Source organism: Tursiops truncatus, chromosome 4 (genome assembly GCF_011762595.2).
Source record: "Tursiops truncatus isolate mTurTru1 chromosome 4, mTurTru1.mat.Y, whole genome shotgun sequence".
Lineage (NCBI taxonomy): Eukaryota > Metazoa > Chordata > Mammalia > Artiodactyla > Delphinidae > Tursiops > Tursiops truncatus.
Window position 1 is genome coordinate 78,025,214 of NC_047037.1, and position 23,938 is coordinate 78,049,151.

The 23,938-nt window shown below is 41.6% G+C and overlaps 1 protein-coding gene across 3 annotated transcripts in view; it reads left to right on the plus strand.

The window, feature by feature from the left end:
• The first annotated feature begins 482 nt into the window (after positions 1–482).
• The window catches only part of GPR156 (G protein-coupled receptor 156), a 98,252-nt gene continuing 74,796 nt past the window's right edge, over positions 483–23,938 (plus strand). For all 3 annotated transcript variants that reach the window (XM_019923306.3, XM_033855789.2, XM_073804194.1), the window contains exon 1: positions 483–760. The gene's annotated coding sequence lies outside the window, so the exon portion shown is untranslated. The remainder of the gene's footprint in view (positions 761–23,938) is intronic.

The window sequence follows — 23,938 nt, forward strand, 5'->3', positions numbered from 1 at the left end:
GCAAGGAGAAATTCTGAGGAAAAATAAAAGCCCCACAGAGATGGGAAGGACAAATCCTCAATCTGAACCACAGAAGTGAAGCCCTGGTTCTGGTCTCGTAAGTCAGCTGTCCTAAGGAGAAGATAAACCCACGTGCCTTCTTAACTAAAGCAGCCCCCAAGGAGGAGGATCAAATTGGTTCCGCTCAGTGTCCGCATGTTCCAAATGAAAGGGCCTGGCTGTATCGAATGAGAGATCTGGGAAGCGTCCTGGATAAAATCTCGGACATAATTCCTGCTCCTGGGAAATAGAGCCTAAGCGTCCTCCTCCCCGCTCCGCCGCGGAGCCCCCAGGGGAACCGCTGCTCACGCGCAGCCCGGCGCGGCACACGGGTCCGCGTGGCCCCGTGGCGTACGGGGCCATAAGGGGCCGACCCGCCCTCCCGGCCAGAGCGGCGGGTTCGGCGCGGCGCGCGGGGCGGTGCCAGGGGAGGGGCAGGAGGCCCGGCCCCGCCCTAGCCGGCCAGGGGCGGCCCCGAAGGCACCGCGCGCCCAGTGTAGATATCAGGGCCCCGCGCCGCTGTCCCGCCGTCCCGCCGTCCCGCCGCCTCCGCGCCCGCCTCCTGGCTCCTGGCTCGGAGATGGGCGCGGCGCCCTGCGGTGCTGCCCCCGCCCCTCCCCATCCCTTCCGGCCCCGCGAACCCGCGAGAGACCCGGGCGCCGCGGGCGTCCCGCCGCCGGCCGTGGGCTAGGCGCTCCTCGGCGGTCCGGGACCTGGTGAGGTGAGCAGCGCGCCCTGGAGGATCCCAAATTCGGGAGTTTGCAGGACCTCTCTGTGGACACGATATATCCACAAAGCATTAAACACTTAAATTCTAAAGTAAAATGTGGAAAGGGGGGAAGGGCGTTCTCTCCTCTCCAGAATCTGGGCAGCGTCTTTGGAAACGGTAAAGAAACTATCTTAGAAATTGGAGGCGAGCCGTGGTCCCTGACCAGGGATGCCCGTGGCAGCTTCCTGAGAAGGGTTACTGGTATTTGTCGGGAAGAGGGGTTGCGGCTGTTTGTTTTGTTAAACGAACGACAGTCTACTGAATCGGAGGGATCCGGGAACAGCGTGTAGACCTCCCAGAGCCTCCTCACCGAGCTTGTCCCCAAACCTGCCTGGTGGCGGAGGGCGGGGGCACGTGCACCCCAGGGTGCCGGGTGGCGGATAGGGTGGACTCTCTGACGGGCACTGTGAGGTCCTGAACAGAGGAAGTTTTATTGTACTGCGGTCTGTCGAACTGCCTTGTTCTGGGCAGAGGAGAGTCGCCCGGGAGCTGCCGCATCCTTGTAGCTCTCTCTGAAACTAGAGGCCACTTGTTAGAACTTGGATGGTGTATGTCTAGTTATACGTGCTACGCTGCGGAATATGAACCGTGAGGTTTTTCTTTAAAATTGAGATTTGTTGTTAACATTTTCGAATAGGAATCTGTGGGAGAGAGACGTCATTACTTGCTCTCTTACTCTTCCCTTTGTTGGTTTCCTAGGTACATGCGTGCATGAATAATAGGCAAATTATGTCCTAGCCTATAATGAAATGTCTTTGCTGGTGTAGTCCTTTACCAGGATATGGAGGGCAACATTAAATTATTGCACCCCTAAGTGAAAGATTTTCAGGTGGGGATTAAAAGCTGGGAAATTTGTTGATATAATTGTATGAGGCAGCAAGGCCTGCAAAGGAAAACTAATTTTTCTCCACCAATGGCTAAATGCAGCATAGAAGGCCTCCCTGCAGGCTGGGTAGCAGCCAGGCTTGCAAAACAGTAGCTTCTTCCCCTGCTGCAGTTGTAGCAAATGTGTAAATGGCTAAATAAATGGAGATAAATGGCTGAGGAAGTGGTTGTACATAGTGTAAGGCAGTTTGAGTCTGGAGAAGAAAATGCCTTGGCAGGCTTTGCTTGAGTTAGGGATCTCTTGGGAGGGGACTGGTGCCTCTCTGGTCCCCATTTTGCCAACCTAATTCCACTTCAGGGCCACCACTGTCTCTGGAGTGCTCCCTGTATTCCCCTTTCTCTTTCCCCTCCAGCTTTTAGCTTTCCCCTGTTCCCCAGTAAAGGCTAGCAATGAGCTTGGCAGAGGCAGAGTTATGGTGGCCTGGGGATAGAGAACTTACAAGTCTAGTGAAAGCAGAGTTGTGGCCTAGGGGAGACTTGGGGTGGGTGGGGTGAAGCAACTTCCAGCCTAGACTTCCAGCCTAGAAGGCTCTCAAAAGAGTGGGAGGGTAATGATGGAGGGAAAGAGATTCTCTGGGGAGGAGAGTAGGTGCTTGACAGTTTGTTTCCTGCTGAGGGTTTTACTATTTCCTTTTTGTTGTTTGACCATAAGGGCATTTCCAGATGGAGTTGGGGGAGTATAGAACTTCTCTGAAAAGTCCCTCCTTTTCCCAAATTTGTATTTCTTTCAACTCCCTTGTAGGTTTTCAGAGAGTAAGTGAGGGCAGGGGGAGAGAGAAGAAGCACTGAGGCTCTGCCTTTCCACAGAGACAATGGAACGTGGACTGACTTGGGCCCAGAAGGTGGATTTGAAAGTTGAAAAGAATGTTCCACATTTAGTTAAAAGTCAGAGCCTTTATTTTGCAGAAGGGCATTGAGAACCATAACGTTTACCTTTAGTTACTGATGAGTTTTGCCTGATAAAGGATCCAAGTTCCTACCTCTCTTTTTTTTTTCTCCAGCATTTTATTGTGAAAAATTTCAGACGTACAGAACTCGAATCAGAAGGTGGTTAAGAAATAGATGAGTGAAAGATATTGACATTTCGGGGTGGGGGGAGGATCTTATTCTTCTGACTCTTCCCTAAGAATCCTAGGCACATCTCTTCATTGCTTCCTTTTTCCCATTCTTAAAACATCAGTTGGATGATCTCACTCCCCTGCTTAACACCCTCCAATGGAATAAAATCCCTCACACTTGGAAGAAAATCCAACTCTCTACCAGGACTTAGCAAAGCCCTATGTGATCTGGCCTCTTTGCCCTTCTATTCTGTCACTCTCCCCTCACTTTACTGTCTTCCTTGCTTTTCTTTGCCTGAACACTCTTCCCTCAAATACTGGCAGTGCTTCTTTCCTTAGTTCATTTAGGGCTCTTTTCAAATGTGACCTCCTCCATCAGGTCTTCCTTGACCACCTGATCCCAAACCGCACTTTGTCACTCCCTGTCCTCTGACCCTGCTTTAGCTTTTTTCACTGTACTTACCATTACCCAGCATTAAATAGTATATGTTTCTTTATTAATCATCCATATATCCCCCACTCAAGTGTAAGCTTCAGTAAGGACAAGAAATTTTTTGTTTTATTCATGGCGATGTTCCTGTTTGGCATATTGTAGGCAATTAATAAATAATTGTTGAATTAATTAGATAATTAAATGACACAGACAAGACATTGCCTCCCATAAGGGTTACAGAACCCTTGGTAAAATATTAGAAGTCCTTGTAAGTAATTCAGGTTAATCAATATTTTATAGGTAGATGGTGATCCTAGAGATCAGTGGCCACTCTTATCTCCACAGTGCTTTGAAGCTGAATCCTGTGTTAGGAGCTGGGCTAGTTTTGACAAACCCTTATCCCAAACAAGATATAAAAAATTTCAATCCTAGAAATTTACCCCTTGCCCCTTTCTAGTTACTCCCAATCCCCAGAAGCAACTTTTGTTAGATTTCTTTTATCATAGATTAGTCTTGCTGGTTCCTGAACATATAAATGCATTCACACTGTATGTACTTTTGTGTCTGGCTTCTTTTTGCTTGGCACAATGTCTGTGAGATTCAGCCATGTGGTTGAGTATAACAGTTGTTTATTTTTATTTCAAGATAGTATTCCACAATATGAATATCTACCTTCTGTTTATCCATTCTCTTATTGATGGACACTTGGGTTGTTTCCAGTTTGGAGCTATTTTGAATAAAGCTGCCATGAATATTCTTATAGAGTCTGCCTCATTTTGGCTTCTATGTACTTCTTTGAAAATCTTTGTGCCACCAGTGCTGAGAGAAGTATGGCAAGGTTATGGTGGCTATGACTGATGTGGCAGCCTGCCTGCAGCCCAACAGTGCCCTTCCTAGACAGCCCCACTGGGTGCTGACTTCCACTGCAGAGGGAAAGCACTTGGAAAAGGAGTGCGCAGGCAAACTGGGGAGCCCTCCGGTGCACTTTTAGTGTTTCTAGATCCTTAAAAGAGACTGTAGAATGCCTGCCGCCATTGCTGTTGTATTCACCTCCTCCTCTCAGCTCCCCATCCCAGTACAAGTTGACTCTAATTAGCCATCGAGCATTCTGTTCTCGAGGGGTTTAAATATTTATGAGTAAGAGTCTTGTTCAGAGCCTGATAAAATATTTATGTGTTTCCATGGGGCATTGGTTTCCATCTAGACTTCTCAAGGTGTTTTTTTGGAGACACTTGTCATAATTATGAGCTGCTCAGACAGAGATAGATGATACGGCCAGAGAACATTGGTAATGCTGAACCCACCTTGCTTTCTAGGGATGGGGACAAATGAGGCTTCAGAAGAATGAGCATTAATAATATCTGGATCGGGAGAAAGACTGACAACAATGACTTGGGAAAAGCAGGGCCTGTTAATGGAGTGCCCCTGAGGGTGTGAGTCCAGAGGGGATGGTGGAAAAGAGCTTGTCAGCGTGAGGAGGGATTAATTAAGATGGAATGCATTCGTTCCAAATAGAAGAATAAAGAAATCAGCCTTTAAAGGACACAGTTCCTTTGACAGCAATGTAGACAAGGCCTGTATAAGGCAGCTGTGCTGAGTGCTATAATTATCACACCTGCTATGAAAATATGGGAGAAGGAGTGGAGGCTAGCCAGCGTTTCCAGGGGTGGGGGGGCCGGGGGAGAAAACTAGCTATTTCAGGAGGAGTTGTTATTTTCATCCAAGGAAGAAGTGCGTTTTGAGTCAAGTTTTGAAGGAGGTGTGGCTCTCTGACTGGCAGCTGTGGTGTGGAAGGGCATTTCCAGACAGACAGAGTAACTTAAGCAGACGTTTGAGTCAGGGCCAAAGTGCTGGTGTGGCTTTGAGTGAGGTGAAGACGGGGGTCAGGGAGGGGTAGGGCAGGTTGCAGTAAGAGGTAGAGCAGGAGAGCTAAAGGCCAATGGTAAAGGACACAGGGGCCTGGACTTTAGTCTGTTCATTGTAGGGAGCCATGTAACTTTTGATTGGGTCGGATTTTGAGCAATTCTTGGGCAGTGCCTCCAGCCCAAGCAAGGCCTTGAGGTCTGTTTATGTCCAAGTCACTTCCAGAATATTCTCCTGTGTCCAATCCAGTCTAGAGACTTTGTACAATCTACTCTAAGGGATGTAAACAAGAGGAGGTCAGATTCATTCAGTATACTCCTGGGATTAACCAGAGACAGATCTCACCCATCACACAAATACTGGGAACGCTCCAAGTCACACTGAATTCATGGGCTGTATGCTGCATCCTCTGATCTCTTTCATGGCCACTTTGCCTCAATGGGAGGGAATTGAGAGGGTCTAAGTACCCCTTTATCACCTGAACCTATATCTGGGTCAGTATACTTCAGGCTGGGTTGCCAAGCAACAGAGGACCAAGCGATGAGGCCGGCAGACCATCTCTGCAAGATTAAGGCCTGCTTCAACCCGGTTCCTGGGCTGTGACTAGAGAGGCAACTGGCAGTAGAGGGTTGAGGCCATGCAGATTGACAAACCATAGACAGGACTGCTCGGCCACCTTCCACATGTGTTCTCCCGTCAGATCACAGATTCCTATTCAAAAGTGCCTCAGGATGTTTATTTTTAATCCATAATAAAAATAAGGAGGTCAGGAGGGGTGTGAAACCTCTCGGTCATCTCCACTTTATGGTGTTTGTGATAAGGAAGAGAGAATTGTAGACGTGATGGTCTGGGGATAGTCAGTCTTCAGTGTTGTGGTGAGGAACTTTGCATATGTGTAGATTAGCTGGAGAGCTCTGGATGGGGAGAAGCGATTTCTTGGTGTGAGGACAGAGTAAGGCATGGGAGGACCTCTTAGAGAAACTTCATGATTCTGCCCAGGGCCTTGCTATTTGGAACTGCTCTCTTGCTGCTGTGGGTACCTGTTCTAGAGTGCCATTGGGAACACCCAAGAAAGAATTCTCTGGGCCTTCCCACTGCCGTCTGCCTATGCTGCAATATCAGACTATCAATCAGCACTGTCAGCTCACCATCCTGATTTTCCAAGGGTAATTGGGGAGACCTTGGGAGAGGAGGCAGAAGCGAAAGTCTTAACTAGGGAAATGGCAAGACTCCGGACCAACAACGTCCTTCTTGGTTCTTATTTAAGACATTCCTGATTTTTTGCATGAAGTGGAATCTTCCAAGGGCCACATTAGCTGTAGTATTTCCTCTGAACAGGTGAACAATGTACATCCTTAATTGAGTGCCTTTTCCAAATGGACATTTCAGTGATTCTGTGTTGTGCCCTGGCTGGTGATGGTTGCCTGCTTTTGGATGCTGTTTAGATAAACCCAGGAGATTGGAGTGAAGAGGAAGCAGGAAAGATGATGGCTGGAGACAGGAAAGGGAAGAGAGTAGTGACTTGCTGGGGTCCTAGGCAGCCAGTTATCTGCAAATGAAAGACTGGGATGAAAGAACATCAAATAACCACCCATGGGAATCTTTATGTGCAAATATTGCTGCCTTTCAAGGCAGCTGTGAGGAGAAAAGAAGGGCGGAGACATGAGGCTGCTTTCAGTCAGTTTGAGGAATATTAATACAGGCTTGACACACCAGAACACATAGCCACACCACAACCGTGCAGATCCCAGCAGTAATACACTGTCCAAACCCCCTTCGCGCTTCCATCACATTCTCTCATATTCATTCATAATATTGGTTATGTATGTGAGACATTTCAGCTGTACTTGCAAAGATGCACAAATGCAGACTGACTTTATAAAGTAAGTATAAAGATAAGAAGAAACTATTCTAAAATATTATCAGCAGTGGGATTATAAATGATTCCTTTTCTTTTTTTTAAACTTATCCCTATTTTCCATGATTGCTGTTATAAGTATGGATTTCTATGATAATCAGCAAAACATTAAGTAAAAAAATCTTTTAAGGGTCTAAGTAGGGAGAAAGAAGAAGAGGCATAGATGGAGGACAGTAGGATTGTACAAGAATAGAAAAAAAAATGTTGGAAGATGAATGAACAAAAAAGTTAATTCTTTTCAGGCTGCTAACTTCTGCATATTTTTTTGTTCATTATTGAATATCATATCTCCTGCCCCCTGCCCCAAGGATCTGGAAGCTTCTATTAGCATGAAACCAAATTGCAAATACTAAGCCAAGTGTCATACCTCCAAGGCCTTAATGCAGTCCTATGGGTGACAATTGGAAGTCCCACAACTGGCTTACAGATGTCGACCAAGGTGCTAACATAGAACACTTCAACCTGGGCGGCAGCATCTTTTCCACAGAGTTTAATATTTATTCCTGCAATGGCCGGGCCAGCCTTGTGCATCTCATCTCTGGAATATGGAACAGGGACCAACAAAAGCTGTCTGTAGTTGGAGTAGTGGGATTTTCCCAGACAAAACCCTGTTCTATTCTCATCCACGCCTCCGCCTGCTGCTCAATGGCTCAGGCAACCCCTTGGGAAGGTCTGCAGCTGAGCCTTTGGAGAGGTAGATGGAGTTTTCATTGCACAACCACTGGCCTTTTCTAGAGGCACTGTCGAGTCTGTGCTTTAATTGGCTTCTACTGAGGGACACGTGGTGAGGCCTCTGTCCGGGAGCAGAAGTTGCTGTCTACCTTTACCCACCAGGATCAATTTAAAGCAAATGCCAGAGAACTGTATACCCCACTGAACTCTGGGGTCTGGCATTACTTGTAATATTACAGCCTGAATAAATCCTTTTTATATTTTTAATTTATTACTTTTTTAAATTATAAAAGTAATACACACTCATTATAACAAGTCTAGTAAATAGCAGTATAGAAAGAAAATGTTACTAATCTCCACCTACTTTCCTTTCCATCTTCCTGACAAAACCACTTCTTCACCCCTTTTCTACTTCCAGACAAACATAGGTAGAGTTATATTCTATTTCATATGTAAATGGGATCATATAATACAAGTTATTCTGTTTCATTTTATTATATTCCCTTATTTATTTATAATATTCCTTTGCAGAAAAGTTCTGTAATTTTTCCCATTATTTTTGTATTGATAGATATTTTCCTCCAGTGTTTTTTTGTTTTGTTTTTTTACACAACAAACTATGCCACAGTAAACATTCTACATGTATCCTTACAATTTGGTTTTTATTTCCACAGGAAAATCCCCCAAATTGGCATTTCTGGGTCAAAGGGAACACACACAATTTTACTGCTCACTGTGGGTTTCCCCTACAGCAGTTGTTTCCCTCCCTCCTTCTGTCTTGCTCTCCCCTCTCCCACCGCCTTTCTCCAGGAGAGCCCTGCAGTGAGACCTCATCCTTGCCAAGTGTGGATTATATCAGCTCAGTGGGGAGCAGGGTCTGCAGTGTCTTGGTTGCATTGTGTCTCTATTGCTTCTGGTTGGCCAGACTGTTTACAATTCCCCTTGCTCATTTATTCCATGCTGAGGAATTATACATGGTCTTCATCTGTGGCAGGAGCAGCATGATCAGTGGGGAGGGGGCCGCTTTCAGAGAGAATAAGCTGTTACAATGCTTTCTCACAACGTGGTACCTGCTAATGTTTTTGTTATGTCCTTCCCTTAATAGTTGGATTGAGAAAAGTTCTTTGATTCCATCCCGGTCTTCTCCCTCTATTTTGAGGGATTTGGGATCTGGGGATTTTTATGAGTATATAGTCAATCAACTACAATTGATTACTTGACATGAGGATAATTAGTTGAGAAGGTAGGGGTCTCGGAGCTTAAGGATCAGTGCCAAGCAACAGATGCGAACATTTTTAAACAAATGATTTTACTCAACCTGGTATTAGTAGTGAGCTTCCCAGGACTACTTGGCTTTCATTTTTATTTTTGCTCTTGTTTGCATGTAAAAATTCAGTCTAGCCCATAAGACTGGAGAGGAGTGGGATTCCTCACCATACCAGGGCTGGAGAAAATATCAGAGAAGCATTAAGGGAAGCTGGTGAGTATGAACAAGTGAAATATAAATGGTGAACTGACAAAGTAGCAAGAAATACGAGGTTTTTAAATCCTCAGCTGAAGGCTGCTGTGTAGGCCTGTGAGTTCGTGGACACGCTATGGAAATCTGTGATCTCTAATCTATATTACAAACCCAGTTGTGATTCTGTGTTCAGAATGCAAACATAAGCTGAGTGGAGGGAACAAAATCATGAAGTCCTATGGCAGACATTTTGCTGTTGGCTTCTATAACACATGCTGCAATTTTTGCTCAGTAGCTTTGAAATGGATTTTTATGTCCTAGATTGAAAACTAAAGAAAGAAATGAAAACCAGAATAGAAGTTATTGTGATTAATTTCTAAGGAGAAATTTTAACTTTAGGTTGGACATATATAAACCAGAAGCATAAGCATCATTCTTTGTGTTAATACTTTTAACATCAACTTTTATTTTCAAGTGTGCACTGATGGAGTAATAATGATAGTTAAACCAATCCCTATTATAGGTTTGTCTCTTATAACTTAGGGATTCTGTAATGTATCTTAATTGGTCTCACAGGTAATAGTAAGGATAGTTATGTCTTATACTGTTTGCACTGTGATTTGCATCTGTAAAGATTATCTTTAAACAGTTTGGTCTTGACAGTAAAAAAAATTTAAGGTTAAACATATTACAAGACATTAAGCATCTGCTTCTGGCCATAATGGTCTACCTGGTAGTAGACGATTGCTCCCAGAGGGGACATCTAGAAAAGCTGGATTTCAAAAATCTATTTGAAGGCGTAAAAGACCTACCAAGGCAGCCAGTGCTTGAGAGCTAAGACCTTAGAAAGAAGAGAAATTCATTGAGTGCCCTACATTCTAGGTTGCATTTTTCCTTGAGACATTTACCATTTAGTAAGTAGCATGTGTGGAGAAGCTAAGAACCCAAGCAAAAAGCAGCTGCTAAGACTCAGAGAAGCTGAGCAGAACATTCTGCAGCCTGATAGGGCTGGGGAAGGAAAAAAGGGGGAATTCAAGGATACTAAGTGAGCCGGGACATAAGAGGCCATGCTCATGGAAAGAAAAGAGGCACAGAGGAATCAGCCCGATAAGTTTGAACCATTTTCCTTATAAGTCATTCACCAATGTATAAGTAGCACAGACCAAGAGGTAAGAAAGCCAAACAGAAAGCAGGTGCTGAAAAGCTAAGGTAACCAGAGCTATTACAGTCTTAACTGTGCTGGGGAGATTAAAATGGGAGTATTAGGCCCACCAAAGTGGAAGGGCCTGAAAAACACTGCAACAGTTAATTTTATGTGTCTATTTGTGTCGGCCACAGGATGACCAGATATCTGGTTAGACATTATTTTGGGGTGTATCTGTGGGGTGCTTCTGGAAGAGATTAGCATTTGAATTAGGGAACTAAGTAAAGCAGTTGGCCTTCCTCAATGTGGATGGACATCACCCAGTCTGTTGAAGGCCTGCATAGAGCAAAATGGCTGAGGAAGGTTGAAATTTCTCTGCCTGACTACTGAGCTGGGACATCGATCTTCTCTTGCCCTTGGCACTCCTGGTTTTCAGGCTTTCGGACACAGACTGGCACCTACACCATCAGCTCTCTGGCTCTCAGGCCTTTGAACTACACCACTGGCTTTCCTGTGTCTCCAGCTTGTGGATGACAGATCATGGGACTTCTCAGCCTTCATAATTAATTGTGTGAGCCAGAACCTTGTAATAAATCTTTTTAATTTATATATAAAATATTAATTCTGTTTCTCTGGAGGACCCTGACTAGTACAAATACCCTAAGCTTTTGGTTGGGACTCCTGAAGGACTGTACCTGAGGAGTTAGCCCAGAAATAGACCTGATCTTATAAACAATTGACCAGTCCCCAATCAGATTAGCCACTGACTGGATTAACATGATCAGTTTTGGCTCCGGCCGGAGCAGGCGCAGGAGCGTGGGGGCCGCGGTGGGTGGCCCGGTGGCCTTCTCGCACAACCCCCAACCCCCTCGTCCGGCCCCTCGGTCAGAGCCCTCCAGGAAACCTCTGTTTTTTGCTCTGAAGGCCTTCAACTGATTGGATGTGGCCCACCCACATTGTGGAAGGCAAACCCTATCAAACCTTGCACTGCACTCATTTAATGACCTTGCCCTTTGTTGCAGCATGCAGGATCTAGTTCCTGGACCAGGGATTGAACCCGGGCCCCCTGAATTGGGAACACGGAGTCTTAACCACTGGACCACCCTATTCTTGTTTTTAAATACGGTCCCCTCCCTCTCTCAATGGAAGATAAGCTTGGAGCAAAGGTGTCCAGTAGAAATGTTCTCAAAAATCCTGGGCATGTTCTCAAAACACTTTTTTTTTAACAGCTATTTAATTGCCACTGTACTGCCAAGGATTAAATCAGTTTTTTACTTTGCTTCTTCACAGTGTTTTCCTTATAAAAAATTAAAGTAAGTAAATGACTGCCAGGTGGAGAAAACTGTCTGCTAAAGAATTGTATAAAGGCATCATAATGGCAGTATAAAAGAGTTGATCTTGGAATCAAGGCCTTGGGTTCATGTTATAGCATCTGCTACTTTCTAGCCATATGACAGTGATTTTATCTCTCTGGTTCTACAAAGTGGCCATACTTCATGTTACTTGTTATAACGGCAAGAAAAATAGACCACAGGGTGTGAAGGGTTACAGTTAGTCTTCTGGTAGTGCTCTGGTTTCACAAGTCTTTTCTAAAGTTCTTAGAATGATTAGTAGGAGGTAATATTCATGTAATACCACCAGCACTGTGCCTGCTTAATAGAAGACATTCAATTATTTCTTGAGTGGAGTTAGTTTCAGTTGATACTATACCCTTTAAATTAAAAAAAAGCCAACTTATTTTACCATATACACAATTGTTTACTGTTAAAAGTGTTTAAATTAATTGTACCCTTGGTTACATGTTGAAAAACAGAACTGAAATGTTAAGTGGTGACCAAGTAATTATACTTCCATCATGCTAATGTTGTAGGGAAGAATAAAGAAAAATCAAACAGCAAAGGCATACCCAATAATTAAGTTGCACAATTAAAGGTTAATATTTTCTCAACACAAAAATGCAGGTTTCTACTTCATCCTACTCTCTTACAGTTAATCTTTGATAACTCGAGACACACTGAAAATATTAAAGCCAACTAGGTCTTAACTGATTACGTTTTCCTTAGTAAAGGTGGAAGTGTAGAGAATTATTCTTAGTACTACTGATACAAATAAAATTGGCTGGTTATTAGATGCCTTTCAGTGTAGTGGTTATGGTATATGAAGCTCTCTTGCCAATGAAAGTTTTGTCCAAATCACTTCCTGGTTGCCTCAAAATCCCCCATTTGTTAAGTTCTCCTTTCCCTATTCTTACTGGCTTTCTACCTTCATACCTTTTTACGAAATAAACATTTTCTTCCAACTAAAATAAAAAAAGATAGGGGCTTCCCTGGTGGCGCAGTGGTTGAGAGTCTGCCTGCCGATTCAGGGGACACGGGTTCATGCCCCGGTCCGGGAAGATCCCACATGCCGCGGAGCGGCTGGGCCCGTGAGCCATGGCCGCTGAGCCTGCGCGTCTGGAGCCTGTGCTCCGCAACGGGAGAGACCACAACAGTGAGAGGCCCGCATACCGCAAAAAAAAAAAACAGTTTTATTCTAACACCCTAACAGAAGCTAAAAAACATACCCTTTGGAAAAGAGAAAATGATCCAGAGCTGCTGTATTCTTAACTTATGGTCTCTGATATTAAGTGAAATAAAACAAAACAAAACAAAAGGGGGCATACCAAAATATTCTTTCCAGAATACGGTGCAGAAAGGGAGAATGTAGAGTCCCTGAGCTGAGAAGGCAGTTTCAAGTCTAGGGAGACCAAAGGCAGCTGGAGTTTGCAAAACGGAGTATTGAAGAGGAGAAAGCTGCTCAGAGAGAACTCCAGAGATTCTCACAGAGTATACCTCAAGTACAAAGCTGAGTACTAATGAGCACGTGAGTGTGAGGAAGCTGCCTAGGGAGGGAAGAAGAACCACTCAAAAGGATTAGAGGAACCAGTACTTGCCAGTCACACAGGGCTGGGAACAGAGATTTCATCAGGAAAAAGTGCAAGCAAAAGGACAATGGAACAACATCTTTAAAGTACTGGAAAGACAAAAAACCCTTCAACCTAAATTCTGTGCCGAGTGAAAATATCTTTCGAAACAAAGGCAAAAGACTTTTTCAGATATATAATAGCTGAAAGAATTCTTTACTGGCAGATGTTCACTACAAGAAATGTTAAAGGAAGTGCTTTCAGCAGAAGGAAAATGATACAAGGAGGAAATATGGATATATACAAAAAAGTGAAGAGCACCAGACATGGTAACTACATGGGAAAATATGTAAGATTTTTATTATTTAAACTTCTTTTAAGTAAAATTGACAGTTTAAAGAAAAATAAAAACAATGTATTGTGGGGTTTATAACATATTTAAAAGGAAATGTATGACAATGACTGTACAGAGGCTGTTAGTGGAAACATGGAAATATATTCTTGGTCACATTCTTACACTACATGTGAAGTCATGTGATATCACTTGAAGGTAGACTGCAATAGGTTAAAGATGTATCTATAAACACAAAAACAGTCACAAAAAAGAAGTATAACTAGTAAGCCAAAAGAGAGATAAAATGGAATCATAAAAAATACTCAATTCAGGGCTTCCCTGGTGGCGCAGTGTTTGAGAGTCCGCCTGCCATTGCAGGGGACATGGGTTCGTGCCCCGGTCCGGGAAGATCCCACATGCCGCGGAGCGACTGGGCCCGTGAGCCATGGACGCTGAGCCTGCATGTCTGGAGCCTGTGCTCCGCAACGGGAGAGGCCACAACAGTGAGAGGCCCGCGTACCGCAAAAAAAAAAAAAAAAATTCACGTTAAAAAAGGCAAAAAAGGAGGAAAAGGGAAAGAAGAATAAAAAACAATACAATATGATACATTTAAACCTAAAAATACCAATATACCAATAACTACTTTAGATATAAAGGATCTCAACACCTCAACTAAAAGGTAGGAATTTCCAGATAGGATAAAAAAGCAAAGCTAATTATATACTATGTATAAGAAACAGACTTTACATATCAAGACAAAAATAAATTAAAAGGGTGGAAACGTTTAACCGTGTTAACACCAATCGAAATATAGATGAGTAGCAATATTAGTATCAGGTAAAGTAGATCGCAGAGCAAAGAATATTATGCACCTAATCACAGAGCTCCAAAATACATGAAGTAGAGATGATATGACTTCAAGGAGAAGTAGACAAATCCATAATTGTGATCCAAAATTTCGTTAGCTTTCTTTAATGCATGTAGCAAGAAGACAAAATAATTAAGGATATAGAAGAAGGAAACAACATAATCAGCTCGACCTCATTGATCTAGATATAGAGCTCTAGATATTGATATAGAGCATTTTACCTATTGACAGCAAAATATTCATTCATTTCAAGTACACACGGAACATTTATCAAGAGAGACCATATTCTGGGCTGTAGGACAAGTCTCGATACAGTTAAAAGGATTCAAGTCATACAAAGTATGTTCTTGACCACAGTAGAATTAATTAAGAAATCAGTAATAACAATCAATAATCTTCAAATATTTGAAAACAATAATGCATTTCAAAATAGCTCTTAAGGCAAAGAAGAAATCAAAAGGGAAATGAGAACTTAGTTTGGACTGAATGAAAATGAAAAGTTACATATAAAAAGCAGTATAGGTATACCTCATTTTATGGCATTTGGCAGATACTGAGTTTTTTACAAATTGAAGGTTTGTGGCAACCCTGCCTTGAGCAAGTCCACTGGTGCTATTTTTCCAATGGCATTTGCTCACTTAGTGTCTCTGTGTCACATTTTGGTAATTCTTGCAATATTTCAAACTTTTTCCTTATTAGTATATTTGTTATGGTGATCTGTGATCAGTGTGTTTGATGTTACAATTGCAAAAAATACATCTTGCTGAAGGTTCAGATGATGGTTAACATTTTTTAGCAATAAAGTATTTTTAAATTAAGGTATATACGTTGGTTTTTTAAGACATAATGCTATTGCACACTCAGTTGACTATAGAATAATGTAAACATAACTTTTATATGTGCTGGGAAATCAAAAAATTCATTTGACTCACTTTGTTGTAATATTCACTTTATTGTCATAGTCTGGAACTGAAACTCTCAGTATCTCTGAGGTATGCCTGTACTTAGGTGGAAATTTATAGTGCTGGGGACTTACAAGAAGAAAAGTCTCAATGTCCTCAACTTCCATCCCAAGCAACTAGAACAAAAAAGAGTAAATGAGACCCAAAGTAAGCAGAAGAAAGGAAATAATAAATATCAGAGCAGAAATCAATAAAATAGATACACAAAAAAGTAGAGAAAATCAAAGTGAATGCTGATTTATTGAGAATATCAATAAAATTAGTAAGCCTCTAGTGAGCCTGATCAAGATAAAAAGAGAACAGATACAATTTACTAACACCATGAATTAAAGAGGTGACAACACTACAAATTCTATAAATATTATAAACAGCTTTCTTCTAATAATTCCATCAACTTAGATGAAAAGAACAAATACCTTGAAAGACACAAACTACCAAAGTTTATTAAATATGTCTTAGAGTTCGTGAAAGCCCACATCTATTAGAGAAAAAGTCTTAGCAAACTAGAAGAGAATTTCCTTAACCTGATAAAGGGAATCTATGGAAAACCTACATCTAACATCATATTTAATAGTAAAAGACCTTGCTCCTAAGATCAAGAACGAGACAAAGATGTCCACTGTCACCAATTCTATTCAACACTGTTCTGGAGGTCCTAGCCAGTGCAGTAAAGTAAGAAAAAGAAATGAAAGGCATCCAGTTTGGAAAGGAAGAAGTAAAACTGTCTTTATTTGCACATGACCTGATCATCTATTTAGAATATTAAATGGAATCTACAGAAGAGCCACTAGAACTAATGAATGAGTTGAGCATAAAAATACAGTATCAATATACAAACATCGTTTGTGCATATAAATACCAATGTTGAACAATCAAAATTGGAAGTTAAAATAATAGCATCAAAAATATGAAATACTCAGGGATAAATCTGATAAAAATTGTGCAAGACCTATATACTGAGAATTACAAAACCTTATTGAGAGAAATTTAAGAAGACCTAAATAAATGGAGAGATATACCTTGTTCATGGGTACTATTGATTGAATGTTTATGTCCTCCCCAAAATTTATATGTTGAAATCTTGTCCTCAGTGTAATGGTATTTGGAGACAGGGCCTTTGGGAGATGATTAGGTCATGAGGGGGAAGCCTTCATGAATGAGATTAGTGCCCTTATAAAAAGAGGCCAGAGAGCTAGGTAGCTCTCTTTCCATCATGTTAGGATATAACAAGAAGTCAGCCATCTGCAGACTGGAAGAGGACTGTCACCAGACCATGATCATGCTGGCACCATTATCTGGAACTTCTAGTCTTCAGAACTGTGAGAAATAAATTTATGTTGTTTATAAGCCACTTAGTCTATGGTATTTTGTTATAGCAGGTGAGCTGAAAGACAAGGGGTTAGAAGGTTCAATATTGTTAAGACGTTAATTCTCTCCTAATTGATCTATAGATTCAATACAATCCCAATCAGAATCCCAGATGACCTTCTTGTAAAAATGATAACCTCACTTTAAAATTCATGGGAAAATGTGCAGTATCTAGAATAGCCAAAACAGCTTTCAAAAAAGGAGCAAAGTTGGAGGATTATTGCTCTCTGTTCGTTATTTTGAATGCAAGAGTGTTTTCAGAGGTTTATGCATATGTCAAAACTTATCAAATTGACACTTTAAATATGTGCAGTTTATGGTGTACAATTTATACCTCAATAGAGCCGTTTATTTAAAAGCCTAATAGGAAAATGGGATAAAATACAAATACAAAATAGTCTAAAATAACCCAAAAAACCCATAGGACAGATTGAGAAAGTAAAACAAATAGTAACATAATAGATTTTAACTCATTTATGTCAGTAATTATCTTAAGAATAAATAGAATACTCCAGAACATATATACACTACCAAATATAAAATCGATAGCTAGTGGGAAACAGCCACATAGCACAGGGAGATCAGCTCGGTGCTTTGTGATCACCTAGAGGGGTGGGATAGGGAGGGTGGGTGGGAGATGCAAGAGGGAGGAGATATGGGGATATACATATATGTATGGCTAATTCACTTTGTTATAAAGCAGAAACTAACACCATTGTAGAGCAATTATACTCCAATAAAGATGTTAAAAAAAAAGAACGAATAGAATACTCCAATTAAAAGACAGATTATTGTACTAGATAAAGAACAGACATATTAAAAAGGATTATTAAAATGTTATAATTGGTGACAGAGTTTTTCATAGCCTTCATCAATTTTTTTTTTTTTTTTTTTTTTTTTGGGTGTTACGCGGGCCTCTCACTGTTGTGGCCTCTCCCGTTGTGGAGCACAGGCTCTGGACGCGCAGGCTCAGCGGCCATGGCTCACGGGCCCAGGTGCTCCGCAGCATGTGGGATCTTCCCCGACCGGGGCACAAACCCGTGTCCCCTGCATTGGCAGGCGGACTCTCAACCACTGCGCCACCAGGGAAGCCCAGCCTTCATCATTTTAATGCACCATGCTTTACTTGTGGGTAGCCACAAAGAAATGTTTGATTTATGAGACCAATATAAAGAGAAACCTTAATTAAAAAAAATTTTATCCCTAGCTTCACCAGAGTTGTGGTTTGAAATGAGCCTCTTCACTTGACATGAGTGGGGTTTGTAGGAGGGGTTAATGGGTGGGCTATGATTCCCCCCTCCTGATTTTGTATGTAAAGTATTACATATTTATATATGTTTTTCAGGAGAGGATCAGTAGTTTTCATCAGTATTTCATGTCCAAAAAACTATTTAAGAATCATGGTTTGAAGAATGAATAAATTGAGTGCTGCACTAGGTGTCTAATTTCTTTTTTTTTTATACAGCAGGTTTTTATTGGTTATCTATTTTGTACATATTAGTGTATATATGTCAATCCCAATCTCCCAGTTTATCCCCCCGACCCACTTTCCCCCCTTGGTGTCCATATGTTTGTTCTCTATATCTGTCTCTATTTCTGCCTTGCAAACTGGTTCATCTGTACCATTTTTCTAGATTCCACATGTATGCGTTAATATACAATATTTGTTTTTCTCCTTCTGACTTACTTCACTCTGTATGACAGTCTCTAGGTTCATCCACGTCTCTACAAATGACCCAATTTCGTTCCTTTTTATGGCTGAGTAATATTATATTATATATATGTACCACATCTTCTTTATACATTCGTCTGTCAATGGACATTGAGGTTGCTTCCATGACCTGTCTACTGTAAATAGTGCTGCAATGAACATTGGGGTGCATGTGTCTTTTTGAATTATGGTTTTCTCTGGGTATTTGCCCAGTAGTGGGATTGCTGGGTCATATGGTAATTCTATTTTTAGTTTTTTAAGGAACCTCCATACTGTTATCCATAGTGGCTGTATCAATTTATATTCCCACCAACAGTGTAAGAGGATTCCCTTTTCTCCACACCCTCTCCAGCATTTGTGGTTTGTAGATTTTCTGATGATGCTCATTCTAACTGGTGTGAGGTGATACCTCATTGTAGTTTTGATTTGCATTTTTCTAATAATTAGTGATGTTGAGCAGCTTTTCATGTGCTTCTTGGCCATCTGTATGTCTTCTTTGGAGAAATGTTTATTTAGGTCTTCTGCCCATTTTTTAATTGGGTTGTTCGTTTTTCTGATATTGTGCTGCATAAGCTGTTTATATATTTTGGAGATTAATCCTTTGTCCATTGATTCGTTTGCAAATAGTTTCTCCCATTGTGAGGGTTGTCTTAATGTCTTGTTTATAGTTTCCTTTGCTGTGCAAAAGCTTTTAAGTTTCATTAGGTCCCATTTGTTTATTTTTGTTTTTATTTCCATTACTCTAGGAGGTGGATCAAAAGAGATCTTGCTGTGATTTATGTCAAAGAGTGCTCTTCCTCTGTTTTCCTCTTAAGAGTTTTACTGTGTCCGGTCTTACATTTAGGTCCTTAATCCATTTTGAGTTTATTTTTGTGTATGGTGTTAAGGAGTGTTCTAATTTCATTCTTTTACATGTAGCTGTCCAGTTTTCCCAGCACCACTTATTGAAGAGACTGTCTTTCTTCCATTGTATATTCTAGGTGTCTAATTTCTTAGTACTTCTCTGAAATTAATTTCTAGTGAATGGTTCAAGTGATTTGGTCTGTATGTATGTACATGAGCCTCATCACAGTAGCTTGGAGTAGCAAGTTAAAGGTTATTCCAAGGATTGTGTGGTTCCACACAATCTGATGAAAGCCTTATGTTTCCTTAAGCTAGACTCAGGTTCTCATGGAATGATTCTCAGATCAACAGGTGCAACATCACCTGGGAACTTACTAGAAATGCACATTCTCAGGCCCTACTGAATCAGAAACTCTGGCAGTAAAGGGCCTGCAATCAGTATTTTTTAAGGCATTCTCCAGGTGATTTTGATGTGCACTAAAGTTTGGTAACCACTGGGTTAAACTATTCTTAGAAAAGTCTATTTCGTACCCCCTGCTTTCAGGCCAAGTTTAGGACATTTTGGTAAGGAAGTGGCTGCAGAATGAACAGTCCAGTGTCAATAGCTTATATTTTCCATCTCTTTATCCTCAAAGAGCCTGAATCACTGTCACACAGTGTCTTGGGTTGCACAGCAACACTGAGCAACAGTTCAGAGAAACCCAATGTCCAGATAAAACTGGAATTTGCAGACACAGCATGTGAGTTCGCTCATAAAAATTCTAACCAGAAGGCTTTTCAGGAATGAGTCCCATTAATTCCAAGGGCCTTGGATCACTGCTGCTTTTGAGGAGTAGAACACTGTTTCCTCAGCAGACTGAACCTCAGGAACGAAGTGTTGTTTACCTTTTTCTAGCTGTACGGCATCCTCACCAACACCCTTTAAAGAAGTACTCAGTATCACCATGGCTCCGTTGGCAAGGTAGATTAATGAATTCACTCAGCCTATGTTCTGGGTATCCAGCAGGACTGAGGTCTCAGCTATAGCAGCATAAAACCTGAGCTGTCCAAAACCAGCCTCTGAAACCTTCAAATGATCATTCTCTCTGGTCCTTCTGTTGCCTGAAGCTTGATTTGTCGTGACACCTTACTGTTTCGCTGATGAGAAATAGCACAGAGCACTTCACAGCAGTTCTCATTAAAGGAGGGCAGCCAAGTGGAATTCATTCTTGGCTCTTCATAATTTTCAAGTGAGAATTTTACTGCATATTAATGAACACTAATTGACATTTGTGACTGGTTTTTATGGAAATCATGCATATATAATTTGCATGACAGTACCTAAGTGCAACTCTGAGAAGTTGGTGAGGGTTTTTGTATGTTGCTGGGGTTTTTTGTTTTTTTGTGTGTTTAATTCCCAACTCCAATCCCTGGCAGTAGTGTGGAATATTCACATGTCTCTAGGCTCCGTCTATAAGGCAGTAGTGGCTCACAGCCCAATTTGTGTGGTTGTGCCAGTTTATACCTGAGAGTACAGAGGGTCACAAAACACATCAGGGCAGGTCTCTGAAAGTAGGAGATGCTCCCACAGTAGTCAGGGGGATTTTCCAGCCCTCCTTTATAAATCAAATCTGCTGGTTCTGCTGAGTTATAGGAGTATCTCACTGTCCTGAGGATTGTTCCCAGGAGTATAGGACTCCTATCCTATATAATGTTTTCTAAACATCTCTGGGTTCACTTCACCAAATATGTACTGATCACCAGGCCCTGTGCTAGGTGGTAGAGCAAGACCACGTTGTCTTGTTCCCTGCTGCATCCCTAGGTCTTAATGACCAGCCCATAATAGTTGGTCAGTCAACATTTATTGAATTAACGATCATGGTCTCTACCATCAGGGATCTATAATTCAGTATCCTTACAAAATTTGATTTTAAATACAATATAAAGACCGTTACTCTTCATGTTAGAAGAAACAATGATTTAGAACTTGGGATTCTGTTAGAAACTTTAGAGAAACAAGATAGATAACCTTGGCTATATGATCCAAGTCTTTTGTATAGACGACCCTTCTCTATTGTGGAAATGAAAGAAGCCAATATTTATTGACGATCTAGTATATCAGTTCCATGTGCCTGCATCCTGGACATCATATGATTTAATCATCAACAAAACCTGTGAGGTGTAGGTAGTATTATCCTTATTTCACTGAGGAGGCAGCTAAGAATTGGAGAAGTTAAGGGACTAACCTAAGACACCACAGATACAAAATGATGGAGCTGAGAGTTAAATTCAGCCTGGGCTTTGTCCATTGCAGTATCACTCATTATACCCAATGGTCCTAGGATGTGTGAAATGAAGCCAGACTCCATGTACTGGGATGGAGGCTGAATTGACCCAGGGACCCTGAGGTGTGCCCTGCATTCAGTTGATCTACTGTTTACAGTAAACCTACTGCTTACAGCACTGTTGTTCAGATCCTGTGGGGGACCCACTCCAATAGACAGTCTGATTCACTTTAATTCTACCAAGCAGCCAGAAATATTTAAACACTGTAAGCAGAGGGAGAAGTCAGATTTCATAGAAGAAAAGTTACAAGTAATATCAAATTAAAAGGTTGAGTATGGCCTTCTGTAATGTTGAACAAAAATGTCCTACAGATTGCAGAAAAAAATCACTGACTGTGCGCTGGGAAGCTCTGGAGAGGAGAGGCTTTAGAACACAGGGATTAGGAAAGAATGGTGGGATAATCCAAGAATTCATACAGAGCCCAAGGATCCGAAAGGTTCGTTTTCTCTAAGACTCACATTAAAGTGGTGAATCAAGTCCACTCTCCTTCACCCCACCCTGTCCTCTTCCCACCCCTGTCAAGGGACACCCAGTGATTCCCTTCTGCTTCTAAACTCCCCTAAGAGGGATGTATTTGGAGCAGCTGTCTCTCCTCCCCTTGATCTTCCCCCCAGTGAATCAAGATTCCCTGCACGAGCCCTGCTCCAGGGTCCTGGGGATGATTATTCAGAAACCGTGAAAGTATGTGGAAAACTTAACTGGAGGCACTTCAGAGGCTTTAAAAGAGAACTTTTATCATTTCTCCCTCTTTTATAAGGCAAATCTGAGGTTCTGAGAAGCAGATTAATTCAGTACACTTTACATTGTTGGGGAGAAAATGTACAAGTTCCAAAACGTATACTCTCCCAAGAGAATATTCTTTCCCCTTCCACAGTGTTCCTTTTTTCTCTCGGACCTCCTCCACAAACTTCTAACTACAGCCTTAGAGCTGTTACCCCTATGGCCCTGCTCTCTCCAGTTGCCTCCACTGGCCCTGCACACATTCTGTGTATTCACATCAAACCTGCCTTCCTGCTGGTCACCATTCCCATCCGGCACTCCCCTGTACACACACACAGTCTCCATCTTCCCTTCCCCAAGCCCAGGCCTTTGCCCCAGATGTTTCAAGTGCGTGAAAGGCCAATCATAACTTCCTTTAAAGGACATTTAAAGTAGTATAGAAAGAGAACTGAACTTGGGACACCAAGATTCTCTTCCTAGGCTCACCATGTGATCCCTGAACCTCCCAACCTCTGTGGGGCAGTTTTCTGACCCATAAAATGGAGACTGGACTTGATTATATCTGAGGTTGCTTCCATCTCCAATATTCTGTGACTTCACGTACTTTCCTGACTGAACTGTCTTGTTCATAGACACGCAGTTCTTTTCCACCCTAATCTCATGCTCATCCTCTCTTAGAAAGAATTTACAACTGTAAGCCATCTTCTGTGTTGAGGATCTCTGTGGTGGGCGGTCGTTAGAGGAGGTTTAATCCCCTCCTCCCTGTGTGTACTTGTCTGCTGCCTCCACAAAGAGCAGTGTATGCTTAGGCAAGAGACGTGAATTTTACTGTTAGTATAAGTGACCCATATGCAGCATGTTTGTAAATCTGCTACCAGAACATAACACAGTGCATTCAAAAACAATTAAAATGCATTTTACATTCCCTGCTGTTTATAATTATCCATGTATCTGCTGCCTATATTAACATAGTTAATGTGGAGGTAACACTTGAGACAATATTAGTGCCAGAAGGAACGTTACTATCTAGTCACTGCTATTGGTGGTGGTTTGAATAGATATATTTTTTATTAATTTGCATGTGGTTCTGACCTACCTCTTCTTCATGGATAACCTGAGGCTGAGATACTTCAAACAATGTATCTATTTGCTCACATTGGGTAGAAACATTGGTATTACTTCAGCTGTCCCTTCTGCTTTTAATATAAAGCATGTATTGGGTTGAAAAATGAAGGAATAAGGAAATCCAGACAAAAGGAAAATAGTCATAGGATAATATAACGAGCCAGAAATACCTAACACTGCACAGTTGCTATAAGTGAACCACATATTTGATTCCAAGCTTCCCAGCAGCCAAAGGAGAAAGAAGTGTACTACTCATGACATGAAAATGTTCCAGAAAAAGACAACTTTTCCTGGTATTTGAAAGGAAGAGAAATTTCCACCATCTGTCCTCATGGAGGAGCCACTAAGTCAGTGTTGTAGACCACACCTTCGACAATATTTTACTAATACCTACAATGCTAATTTTGTTCATTTATTCAATAATCATTTATTGCATCCCTACTATGTGCCATATATGTTTCAGTGCATTACAGTTATTGTTCTTTTTGATGCTCAAATTATCCTGTCATTGACCAGTGGAAGTCTGTTGACTCCTGCATC